The sequence below is a fragment of the Oryctolagus cuniculus genome, chromosome 9, assembly GCF_051225735.1.
Source record: "Oryctolagus cuniculus isolate XC-2025 breed Fujian yellow rabbit chromosome 9, ASM5122573v1, whole genome shotgun sequence".
In the NCBI taxonomy this organism is placed as follows: Eukaryota; Metazoa; Chordata; class Mammalia; order Lagomorpha; family Leporidae; genus Oryctolagus; species Oryctolagus cuniculus.
Genome location: NC_142875.1, coordinates 120,908,587 through 120,920,326, shown reverse-complemented (window position 1 = coordinate 120,920,326; position 11,740 = coordinate 120,908,587). Strand labels below are relative to the sequence as shown.

The 11,740-nt window shown below is 38.3% G+C and overlaps 1 long non-coding RNA gene across 1 annotated transcript in view; it reads right to left on the bottom strand.

Moving 5' to 3' along the window:
- Nucleotides 1-1,150: 1,150 nt before the first annotated feature.
- The window catches only part of LOC149124743 (uncharacterized), a 59,395-nt gene continuing 48,805 nt past the window's right edge, over nt 1,151-11,740 (bottom strand). The window contains exon 3 of the long non-coding RNA XR_016213790.1: nt 1,151-1,807. This is a non-coding gene — a long non-coding RNA (uncharacterized LOC149124743). The remainder of the gene's footprint in view (nt 1,808-11,740) is intronic.

The following is an 11,740-nucleotide window of genomic DNA, read 5'->3' as shown; positions in this document are numbered from 1 at the left end:
GACTTACTCTCTAACAAGCTATAAAAGTCCATTTATTGCAGAGGCTTTTCCCCCTTAAAATATTCTTATTACCAGTCATTTTGCAATATTAATGGTCCCACTATTAATAGACTGAGAGACAAGGGAGCTATTATTCTTGCTCTCTATCTGTCATTCCATTAAGTAAGACTGCCAACCTCTGACTGCTAGCAGCTCCACAACGTACCATGTGCTCGAGCCACGGGGTACATCCTAAGTAAAAGTTGTCCTCATATGTTGTTTTTGGTGCATATTATGACTAGACAGGAAAAAGGTACAACAACAAGATGCAAGGGGGAAACACTCAATTCTGGTTAGGATCAAAAATAGCGGTTTTCTTTGGATTTGGTGGGAGGTGAAGAAGTGTTGGGGAAATGAAGTGGAAAGTCACGGGTGAATGTCTCGGTAATTTGTCCCTTCTTCTGACTGATGCCCTTTGTGAGGGCTCCAGGGGTACCTGCGATGCCACATACACAAGCCTGTTATCCATCCTTGCTTTCTCTCACACACTATCATTTATTCATCCTGTAATGAGAATTGCCAGACTGTTATGCTTGGGCAAACATTGACTACCTTAGCAGTCAGTGTAAGCTGCCTGTTGGATGCTGCCTTCCCTCTTACCACGGTGGCCTCTGCTGCTGCTCACCCCTTGAGTCTATAATGGATGTTACAAATACCACCTCCTCATGCCAAAGCAGAATGTGTGCAAGACCCTGAACCATAAGAATGGCATCTTTCCCTAAGTGGCTGCAAAATGGCTTTCTCTCAGAGAGTCTAGATCCACTGATGGGCTGTATTCTGTTACAAGACAAATTACAAATGCTTTTCAAAACCAAAGTCTGTGTATCTTGAAATCACAGACTTTTAAAAATCAATTTACAGAAATCTAATTTATTCTCTTATTACACCATATCTATTCATTTGAATTATACAGCAATGTCTTGAATGGGAAGAAAAGAATGGAATTCAGGTATCTTTTATCCTGGATATCATACTAAGATTGTGCCCACAAAACATTATCATCTACAAAGACTGAAGAGAGGTTGGTAGGGAAAACATCTTGATTTCATGATGATTCTGACTTTTTGATTTTTCTCATTGTCTATTACTTTTACCAACAGAATCTGCTCTGGTTCTCCCCCAAACCCTGCAAATATATATAAGCAAGCACTATTTTACCCATCTTGCAGATCAGAAAATAGAAATGTAGAGAGGCTTAGTGATTTATTCAAGCCCTATATCATGCTGATGACACGGGGAAGCTGTCCACTAAACGGTGGAAGCTTGCAAGCAATGTGTGGTGGTATTAGTTATGAGGGCCTCCCAAAAATTTCACGGAAAATGAAATTAAAATCTAAGTTTACTTGGTGCAAAAAAAAAAATTGAACCCAGCCATCTTTTTTTCATAATATGCATTTCCATGAACTTTCAGCAGACTCCTCTATGCGTGGATTTCAAATATCATTTTGCACCAAAATAGATGTATGTTTTGTTTCCATTTTCCACTAACTGTATTCCCTTTTACAGAGAATTTGCTTTGACAAGGTTTATTCATGCTCAACTGAAGACCCATTTTCATGAAGAAATTCTCCACCAAGGATGGAGCCAAGAGAGGAATAACTGGGTGGAAACCAACTTCTCCATGGTCCTTTGGCTTGCTCCCTACTGCGGAGGCTGATCTGGCTAGAAGATTGCCAACTTTGGCAACCTTCGCGCACTGCGGAGGCTGATCGCGTTGGGTAAGATGCCCTGTTGTTTTTCCCTCTACGTGCTTGGAGCTTTCTTTGCACTGGAAATTGAAGGGACAGAAATAGAGGCATTTAATGACTCTCAAACTAAGGAAAGCAACTCATTTTCTTTTTAAACATAGGACCTCTGACTAACTTTTGCTGTAATTTATCCTGGTAATTTTGACTGCAGAAAAATGAAGCAAAAGTAAATTTTCACTTGACTCACTTCTATTCTCTAATTCATTTCAACAGATACAAACTTAAGTCATGAGGAGGTCAAACAGGAGGTCTCTACATACAAATTTGCAAAACATGTTGCTCAATTTTTCTACCTTATTTATTTCTCACTGTTTTAACTTTTAAATGAAAAAAAAATTATCTTCGAATTTTAAAATGGAGGGGCCAGCGCCATGGCTCACTTGGTTAATCCTCCGCCTGCAGCGCTGGCGTCCCACATGCACACCGGGTTCTAGTCCCAGTTGCCCCTCTTCCAGGCCAGCTCTCTGCTGTGGCCCGGGAAGGCAGTGGAGGATGGCCCAAGTACTCGGGCCCTGCACCCTCATGGAGACCAGAAGGAAGCACCTGGCTCCTGGCTTTGGATTGGCACAGTGCTGACTGTAGCAGCCATTTTGGGGGGTGAACCAATGGAAAAGGAAGACCTTTTTCTCTGCCTCTCTCTCTCACTATCTACAACTTTACCTGTCAAATAAAAAAAAATTTAAAATGGGGTCTATGCTTTTAGACAGCTTCAAGCCTCGGTTGGCAATTGCAGTAGAGATAAAGTGAAACCATAAAAAACTCTGAACTGAAAGTATGATTAAACATGTTTACGTTGTATAACACCTGATACTCAGTTTCTGTCTCTGTTAAAAGTAAAATCAAAATGCAATAATCGAGTAAGCATATTGTGTTTTAAGCATTTTCTAATAAGTACTTCCATTTATTCCAGAGAGCTAATTATGAAGCAGTCAATAGAATTATTTATAAATAATCCATTTTCTCTCTGTTCAGGCATCCAGTGGATTGCATTTCCCCCACTCATTTGAGGTTAGATGTAGCCATATGATTCTCTTCAACCACTGAAATCTGAGTGGAAGTGACAGCTATCACTTCTAGGTAGAAATATTTAATTCTCTGAACAACTTTTCTTTGGCTGCTGTAATCATGAATGCCTGGGATACAGCGTCCACAAAGCCTGGGTTCTTGGGTGATTACAGTGAAGAAACATTAGGTTTTACTGATTATTCGCTACTTTGACACAGCCTGTACTATTCTTATGCAGCATTTTAAAGACGATTCATTCAAATTGACATAGCAGGGTTGCCCACTAACTTTCCTGTTTCTCACTCCTGAGTTTGGAAACTCAATCCAGGAGAATATGTCCTCCAAGAACATCAAAATTAAGCAACACTTGATTTAATGCACACGTATTTTGTATATGTCCCTGTGTAAAATAATTGGTTCTTTTTATTGAATTGAAAAGTTAGAGCACAAAATTAATGGAATAGTTACATTGGAAGTTGAAACGAGCAAAGAGTAAATTCCAACACAATGCATTTTATGCATAAGCAAAATTGCAATGTTGCAGCTTTATACTTTTTTTTTTTTTGGATCATTGAGGTTTCTGGGTTACTTAGACCTTCTAGATTTTTCATGTAGACAATCAGTAGGTGACAACAAATAGATACTTCTGCCTAAACATTTGTTATGAGAGATTGAGAAGGGAAATATTAGCCAAGATGTTTCCTAGAACATCCTATGACTTGATGAGACGGCTAACATAACTCTAAGAAGCTTAGAGGATGCACTTGCCATTTATATTAATACCCATGGAGCCCTGTCATCTGAACATGCTGATCCAGGTTCAAGTGCAAATGTTCTTTGCATACAGGCATTCAGCTGAAATATATTGTCATAAGATTTCATGACTTGGCAGCCCAATTTCTTCTTTTATACTAAAGAGACTTTTTAAAAAATGAATTTAATATCTTGGCCACTTCAGTCACCCAAATTTCACACTCAGTTTTCACGTTGTGTTTGCTCTTACCAGGGATATTTTAATATCTCTTGTTTAACCAATTTATGTCATTTAACTTTTTTTGGCATCCTGTGTTCTATTTCCTTTAAGCCTTAACCAATGCCAATCACTTTATTTCTTTACCTGATATTTTGCCCATTTCCTCCATAAACGAATCTTTCAGTCTTTATAGGGATATATATAAATATATATATTTGCTTTTTTTAAAAGTAGTCTTAGAAGCAGTCGTATTCAAATTCTACAGGAAACAGGAACCATTTTTATAATACTCATTAAATGTTGTAAGTATCTATAATACTTACAACTCATACCATCAATTTCTCAGTTTCTCATCTATTAAATAAGGATACTTTCCTTCTTATTTAAACTCAAGGACTATTGGAGGGGGGAGAATGTGAAATTGTGTCTCTAAATGTCTTTCAGTCTTGTGATAAGAAATATATTGTAGGAGTCCATACCCTTAAAGCCTGAGTCAGATCTATATACATTTGTAACAATGACATTTAAAACAATTATGTTAGAAGAACATCTGGAATGAGCTACTGTGTTCAAAGTTCTACAGAATTTCTAAGTGTTAAATTAAATCACAATTTGATTTCACAAAGGACTCATCAGACTAGCATTTTAGATGTCATTCTGAAAAAAAAAAACAGATAATCTAATGTATTAAAAAACAAGCAAAATAAGAAACTCGATCATATAGATTAGGTATCAGATTATTTTCCATTTATGTAGCTATCCTCAATACCGCCAGATTTAGCTAATGGTTCTTACAATGCTTACTGTATTTCAGCACTGATGTGGGTGTTGATACTATCTTTACTCATCTATTACAATTTCTTTCCCAATAACCATATGATCTGGATATTTTACTTACCAGTTTCATTTTATGTATTCAGATACAGTGCCATAAGTTAATCAGTTGGTTTAGGTTTACAGAGCTGGTGTTTGAATACAAAATGTCTAATCAGAACTCACATTTTAAACCACTACTGCCTTTTGTGATTATTGTTAAAACTGTACAGAAAACTTACAGAAAGATTTCAGGTTAGTAGACAAAATTGAGGCTCTGCCTCAGAAGTTTCATTGTAATACCCCAATAGAGCAGAAGAATGTGGACGTGAACATTAAAGTTAAGCTAGAACCTCTAAAAAGCTATTGTGATAAAGGAAGGGGCTGATTCTGGGTTGACTCAAAGACACAAAGATCTTTCAATAAAATTTGTGATGTGGAGACAGATTTGCCATGAATGGTTTTGCCATCAGCCATGGATTTTCACTCCCCTTTGTTGTCCTTGGTTTGATTTGCTCAGAGGCTAGGCATCCATCAAGTGTTCCAGGAAAGGAATATTATGAATAAAGAAGGATAAGCAACTGCCAAGTTGTTCAGTAGTTGTTCCAGAGTCAGAAACCTTTCTTGACAACATCATCTGCAACACATTAGTATGATGGCAAATGTTGCACATGAAGGACGCATTATCCTGTGAATACATGGTTTCCTTTTTGTTGAGAAAGAATGGAACCCAGCAGGGTTGTTGCTTACACATTGCTCAATGAGCACCCTATCATTCATACCTTCTCTGGGGTGTTGCTCACAAACACAGCACCAGACAAAAACCTTCATCGGAAGTCTATTTTATTTATGTATTTTTGGTGAATAACTGTGTGCCTGCAATGGTTGTTGGAGGCAACTTCAGAAGAATCAAGAGCAACATTCCTCCTGAAATCCTTCAGGGAGACTTCTAAGAACTTGAGTCCATTTAGCACCCTTTACATGAGTATAAGTAAGGTTGACTGTGTAGAATAAGAAAATACCTATCAGCACATGTCTACTCAACTTACTCAAACAGACATACAATCACTTTGGAGCTATCCCTACTTCAGGCTGTATTTGAACTCCCACCCCCAAGGTCACCTGATCTCTGGAAAATGAGAATACTTAGACTGGAAGTCTCATCAAGTCAGGAATTGACTGTAGAATTCCCAATACACTAGCATAGAATCTCAGGCCTAGTAGGTCCTTACAAAATAATTGTTGGATGAATCACAGTAAATATAAGAGATGGTTATGGATGGAAGTGGACTTGTCTCCCAAAACTCATGCAGATGTTTCGACTCTGAAGTCTTACCTTAATAGTTAATGAGTTAAAGTGGAGACTTAATCTGATTATGACATCTGAGCAGTGGACCTGCTGGAAGGTCACCGGGGGCTTGTTCTCAGAAGGTAGTTCTAGTCAGGGGCTTGATTACTTAAGCCACATTCAGCGTAGCTTCCCGCTCTGTCTCCTGGATTGCCGTGTGATTGTTCCTGCGCTCTGGTTCCACCGTCCTCAGCCTCCACCAGATACCAGACCCATAGGGTGGCCTGATCCTGAGCTGTGCACCCACAAAGTGTTGGGAAGTGCTTCTCAGTTATTTAAAGTAACAAAAAATTGACTAAGACAGTGGTCAACCCTAGGAATTGTATAAAAATGATTCTCTGGTATGAACTGAGATTACTAAAACTACAGGACTTCTTAAAGTATTTTTATTTTAAAAAAATTTTTTTCTGTCATTTTATACTTTGATTTCCAGCCTCACATTCAAAATTTAAGAAACTTTTGGGGTCAGCGCTGTGGCACAGCAGGTAAAGCCTCTGCCTGAAGTGCCGGCATCCATATAGGATGACGGTTCAAGTCCCAGCTTTTCCAGTTTCAATCGAGCTTTCTGCTATAGCCTGGGAAAGCAGTGGAAGATGGCCCATGTCCTTGGGCTCCTGCACCCACGTGGGAGGCCTGAAAGAAGCTCCTGACTCCTGGCTTCGGATCATCCCAGCTCCAGCCATTGTAGCCATCTGGGGAGTGAACCAGTAGATGGAAGACCTCCCTCTGTCTGTCTGTCTCTCTCTCTGTCTCTGCCTCTCTGTAACTCTTTCAAATAATAAATCTTAAAAAAAAAAAAAAAAGAAAATTTTGTTAAGTGCTCTAGACAGTTCTAGTTAAAATGGCAGAGGTACTCATCTATTCTAAGGGAAGAATCTTTCCATTACAGTTAGATCTGGGATTAGTTATATTTCTAGAAAGCCCTATTTTCACTTTAACTTAAACAGAGTATGGCAATACCAGTGAACAGACTTCAGAATTTAACAGCTTTCTTAAAAATTAAGAACACAGAAGCAGACAGCCGGTAGGATAGCACTGAGAAAATTGTCATTGTATCTAAACAATCGAGTGTCAATGCTAATAACGGATTCCTGCCGGGTTCCATTCTTTCCCGACAAAAAGGAAACCATTTATTCACAGGATAATGTGTCCTTCATGTGCAACATTTGCCATCATATTAATGTGTTGCAGATGATGTTGTCAAGAAAGGTTGCTGACCCTGGAACAACTACTGAACAACTTGGGAGTTGCTTATCCTTCTTTATTCTATTCCTTTCCTGGAACACTTGATGGACTCCTAGCCTCTGAGCGAATCAAACCAAGGACAACAAAGGGGAGTGAAAATCCATGGTTGATGGCAAAACCATTAATGGCATGACTGGCCTATTGTCACAAAGTCTTGCTCCTATCTTCTTTTCTCCATATGACTTTTGAACATGGCATGTTTTAGAAAACAAAACAAAGAAAAATAATTATAAACAGAAGTCGATTATTCTTTAAGTCACCTTACAAGGAGTCTTCAAAAAGTCACTCAAACAGTTGAATTGAGAGATGTTTATTTTACTACAATGTATTTTTAAATTACGCATACTTTTTTCATAATATGAATTTCCATGAACTTTTTGAAGGCTCCTGATGGCTCTGCTTTGAATGTCACAAATAAAAAGCTGCTTGAAGATGCACATGAAATATTCTTACGAACATGGCTGTGCTGATTACACACTGACCGTTAAATGTAAATGTCCTCCAAGAACGCAGTACTGAGCTACAGGTCAAAAGAAATATTCCGATGAGGACAGACCTCCTATGGCCTGCCTCCCATATCGTGAAAAGGATAGAACGTTCTCAAGAAACCTCGAAAATCTTCACTTCCTTACAGATAAAGACCAATCAGTTGGCAACTAATTACTGAATTATCTGTCAGACACATAGATGCACAGCACCGTGGTCAATCTATCCAAGCCACGCCAAGACAAATGCCTTCATTTGCCTGAAAATGAACCCCATTGGTCTAATAATGTAATTTACAGGATACATAAACTCAAATCAGAGACTGATTTTCAGGCAAGTGAATTTGAAGGTTTTGATTGAAAATGTTCTAAACATTTTTAATCCCCCTTTCCTCCTATCCATAGCAATAAAACTGAAAATAAGCACTTACACAACCTGGCCAAATATTTAGATAAAGAATGAGTTCGTAACCAGCAATATCTTAAAATGTCTTTGAGTTATTCTATATGCTATTTAAATAGTTAAACTGTCAGCCTGGGATTTTGTATATATTCCTCATTAGGTTGCTTCAAAGATCCCAGGGTAGGTATATCTGCATTTTAAAATTTTGTATTTTTCCATGGTTTATATATGCCATAAAATGCCTTGAGAACTTTATGAGGGATGTTACATTAATATGTGTTATTATAAATATGATTTAAATATCTAAAGCATTACAGAGTGATTACTGTTCAATAAGGCAGCATGCATAAAAGGGTTATCTCCACACTGTGCTTAGGTTTCTACAATATAATATAATGAATTGTTCAATATAGTTTGCATGCTATTTGTCTCTGTTTCTTCCCAGGCTCCAGGGAAGCTGATGTGCAATCCTCTAACAAGGCGATCATAAATTGCAGAACAATAAACAGCCCTTGAGATTTTTAGATAGTATGTGGTTAGCATGCAATCCATCTTGGGAAACTTGATTTAATGCCTCAAAGGAGCATTTCTGACAATGTTCAACATTGTTTTAAACTGCTGCTAAATCAATTAGCGCACTGGAGATCCCAATGTCTCTGCCTCTCTCCTAGCCCATCCCAAGAATTCTAGCTGGCTATTTTGTAAAGAAAAAAAGATTTAGGGAGCCACTGCATGGATGCACTTGGGTTCCCTGGAAAACATTAAAGATAATCCTGCATGAAAGGAAAGATAAGGCAACTTCCCTAAATCATCGAGATGGATGTGGGCATCAGCTTCAAAATTCATTTCAATTTTTCTGAATTACTGTCACTATAACCAAGAAGGATGTATTAGGTAAAAGGTAACCATTATTCTAAAGTCAAGACAGCAGGGTTAAGTCCAAAAATAAAAGGAAAAAAAAAGAATCGAGACCATTTTTGCATTAATGTACATATTTCCTTTGGTGTACAAAATGGATGTTGTTACAATATTTGTATTATATCAGAACTCAAAACATTTATATCCAATCCTCACATATGTATTCACTTGTGAAGTAGAAGCAAAAGTTAAAAGGCAACCATAAATAAAATACTCCTAGTGGAAAGGGATAAAACCAATTGCTTCTATATTCACGATAGATTATTCTTTATTTTTTTCACTGCACTCAATACAATAATTATCTCAGCAATTGCTATGCAAGGAGGAGGAGCATGACCCTCCTAAAATTTTATGGGCTCTCCTCCTTCCTTCTATTTATCTGCATTAGTCTACCAAAGGTAACTCTCAAGCAATTCCTTGTCTGTCTTTTAGTCTTCAGTTATGGCGCACGGGTGTTGCTTTCTCAATCTCTCACAAACCTGCCTGGTTCCTGCTTCCTGCAGGGGTCAATCACTGCAGGGGAAGAGCCTCCTGCCAGACCCTTGGAGCACGCTGGTTGTTCCCTTTGAATGCAAGTTCACACAGCTCAGTGTAACGAGGACTGAGAAACTTGACTAAGTGAAACAAAGCAATTCATTGGTCCAACTAATAGAGCTTTTTTTGTTTTGTTTTCCTTAAAGTAATGCTAAATAACTGTTCATCTGTTTAAAAAACACGCAGATGGGCATTTGGCCTAGTGGTTAAGATGCTGCCTAGTCTGTGAGTGAGATCCCAGTGGAAAGAACAGGTCTTCAAAGAAGGAGGTACCTTTCTCTGAAGGGAGGAGAGAACCTCCACTTTGACTATGACCTTGTCTAAACAAGATAAGAGTCGGAGAACTCAAAAGGCTTCCATAGCCTTGGAAACTCATGACTGGAGCATAGGGAGATTACTGATGCCATAAACAGGAGTGTCAATTTGTGAAGTCAACAACAGGAGTCACTGTGCACTTACTCCTCATGTAGGATCTCTGTCCTTAATGTGCTGTACATTGAGATTTAATGCTATAACGAGTATATTTCACTTTGTGTTTCTATGGGGGTGCAAACTGTTGAAATCTTTACTTAATGTATACTAAACTGATCTTCTGTTAAAAAAAAAAAGAAATTATCAATTCCCAACTTGACTCTCATTGGGATTAAACATGACAATAGGTCTGATCTGATTTCATCATCATTTAAAAAATCATCTATTATTTTTCACTTTATGTTTCTGTGTGGGAGCAAACTGTTGATATCTTTACTTAATGTATGCTAAACTGATCTTCTGTATATAAAGAGAATTGAAAATGAATCTTGATGTGAATGGAAGGGGAGAGGGAGTGGGAAAGGGGAGGGTTGTGGGTGGGAGGGACATCATGGGGGGGAAGCCATTGTAATCCATAAACTGTACTTTGGAAATTTATATTCATTAAATAAAATTTAAAAAAAAAAAGATGCTGCCTGGAATACCTGTAACCCATGTCAGAGTACCTGGTTCCAGTCCTGACTATTGCCCTAACTTTTGACCCAGTCCTTGCTAATGGTACCCTGGGAGGCAGCAGGTGATGGCTCAAGTACTTTTGTCCCTGGTAAAGCACATGGCAGATCTGTTTGGGTTTTCTGGGCTTCTGGCTTTGACCTTATCCACCTCAGTGATTGTGGGCATCTTGGGGAGTGAATCAGCAGATGGAAGATCTCTCCCTCAAACATTTTTCTACAAGGTGGAAGTGCCTTTCAAATTAAGAATTAATCACATGAAAAATCAGTAACCAGTTCTGGTAATGTGTAAATGCAACCACGTTTTCCTCAACACAAGTTTAGTTTCCCTTGGCAAAACTAAAGTTCTTTTCATGTCTCCATTACTTCTTTTGAGGATAACAGGGTATGACTTTTCTGGAATTAATTCACATCTGTAAAGGGAAACCTATCATATTAGCTTCCATATGTAATGGGAAGTTGTAAGAAAAAAACAAAGTGCCAAAATGGTATAATTCATAATTCAGAGTCAAGTTGAAGCTGGTATTTCTAACCCAGGAGTCTTTTTATTCCATTTAATTTATAATGTTATTTCTAAATAAAGCAAATTAATTAATAATTTCTAAATTACATTCATCTCTAGCTTCATTTTATACTTCCTTTTGGAGGGACTGCTAATATCTTTGAATAATAAATATAGTATAACTAAAAATAATTGTTCATTTTTTTAAAGATCTGTTTATTTGTTTGAAAAGCAGAGCAACAGAGAGACGGAAACACAGAGATCTCCCACCTGCTGGTTCATTCCACAAATGCCTACAACAGTTGGGTTGGAACAGGCTGAAGCCAGGAGCTCCACCTGGATCTCCCATGTGGGTGGCAGAGACCCAGGAACTTGGACCATCCTATGCTCCCTTTTCAGGCACCTTCGCAGGAAGCTAGAATCGAAGCAGAGAGACTAGAACTTGAACTGATATTCTGAAACAGGTCAACTCACTGCATCAGCCTGCCCCTTCCATTCATGCATTTTTGGAATTGACTGCTTTCGTAAAGATGTTTGACTGGTCTTCACTGCAATGCTAATGATGGGTTCACAGCACACTATACCAAAATACAGCACCCTGGCTTTTGAGAAAATAGCAGAAGCAGGCTGATCGCTTTCACTTTCCCTTCACACTTTATCCTGAAGCAGATCTGAAAAGCTGGGAAGCTCACCCTCTTACTTTGCCCCCTTTCCCCCTAAAGCAGGTCCTAAGGCCATCATTTG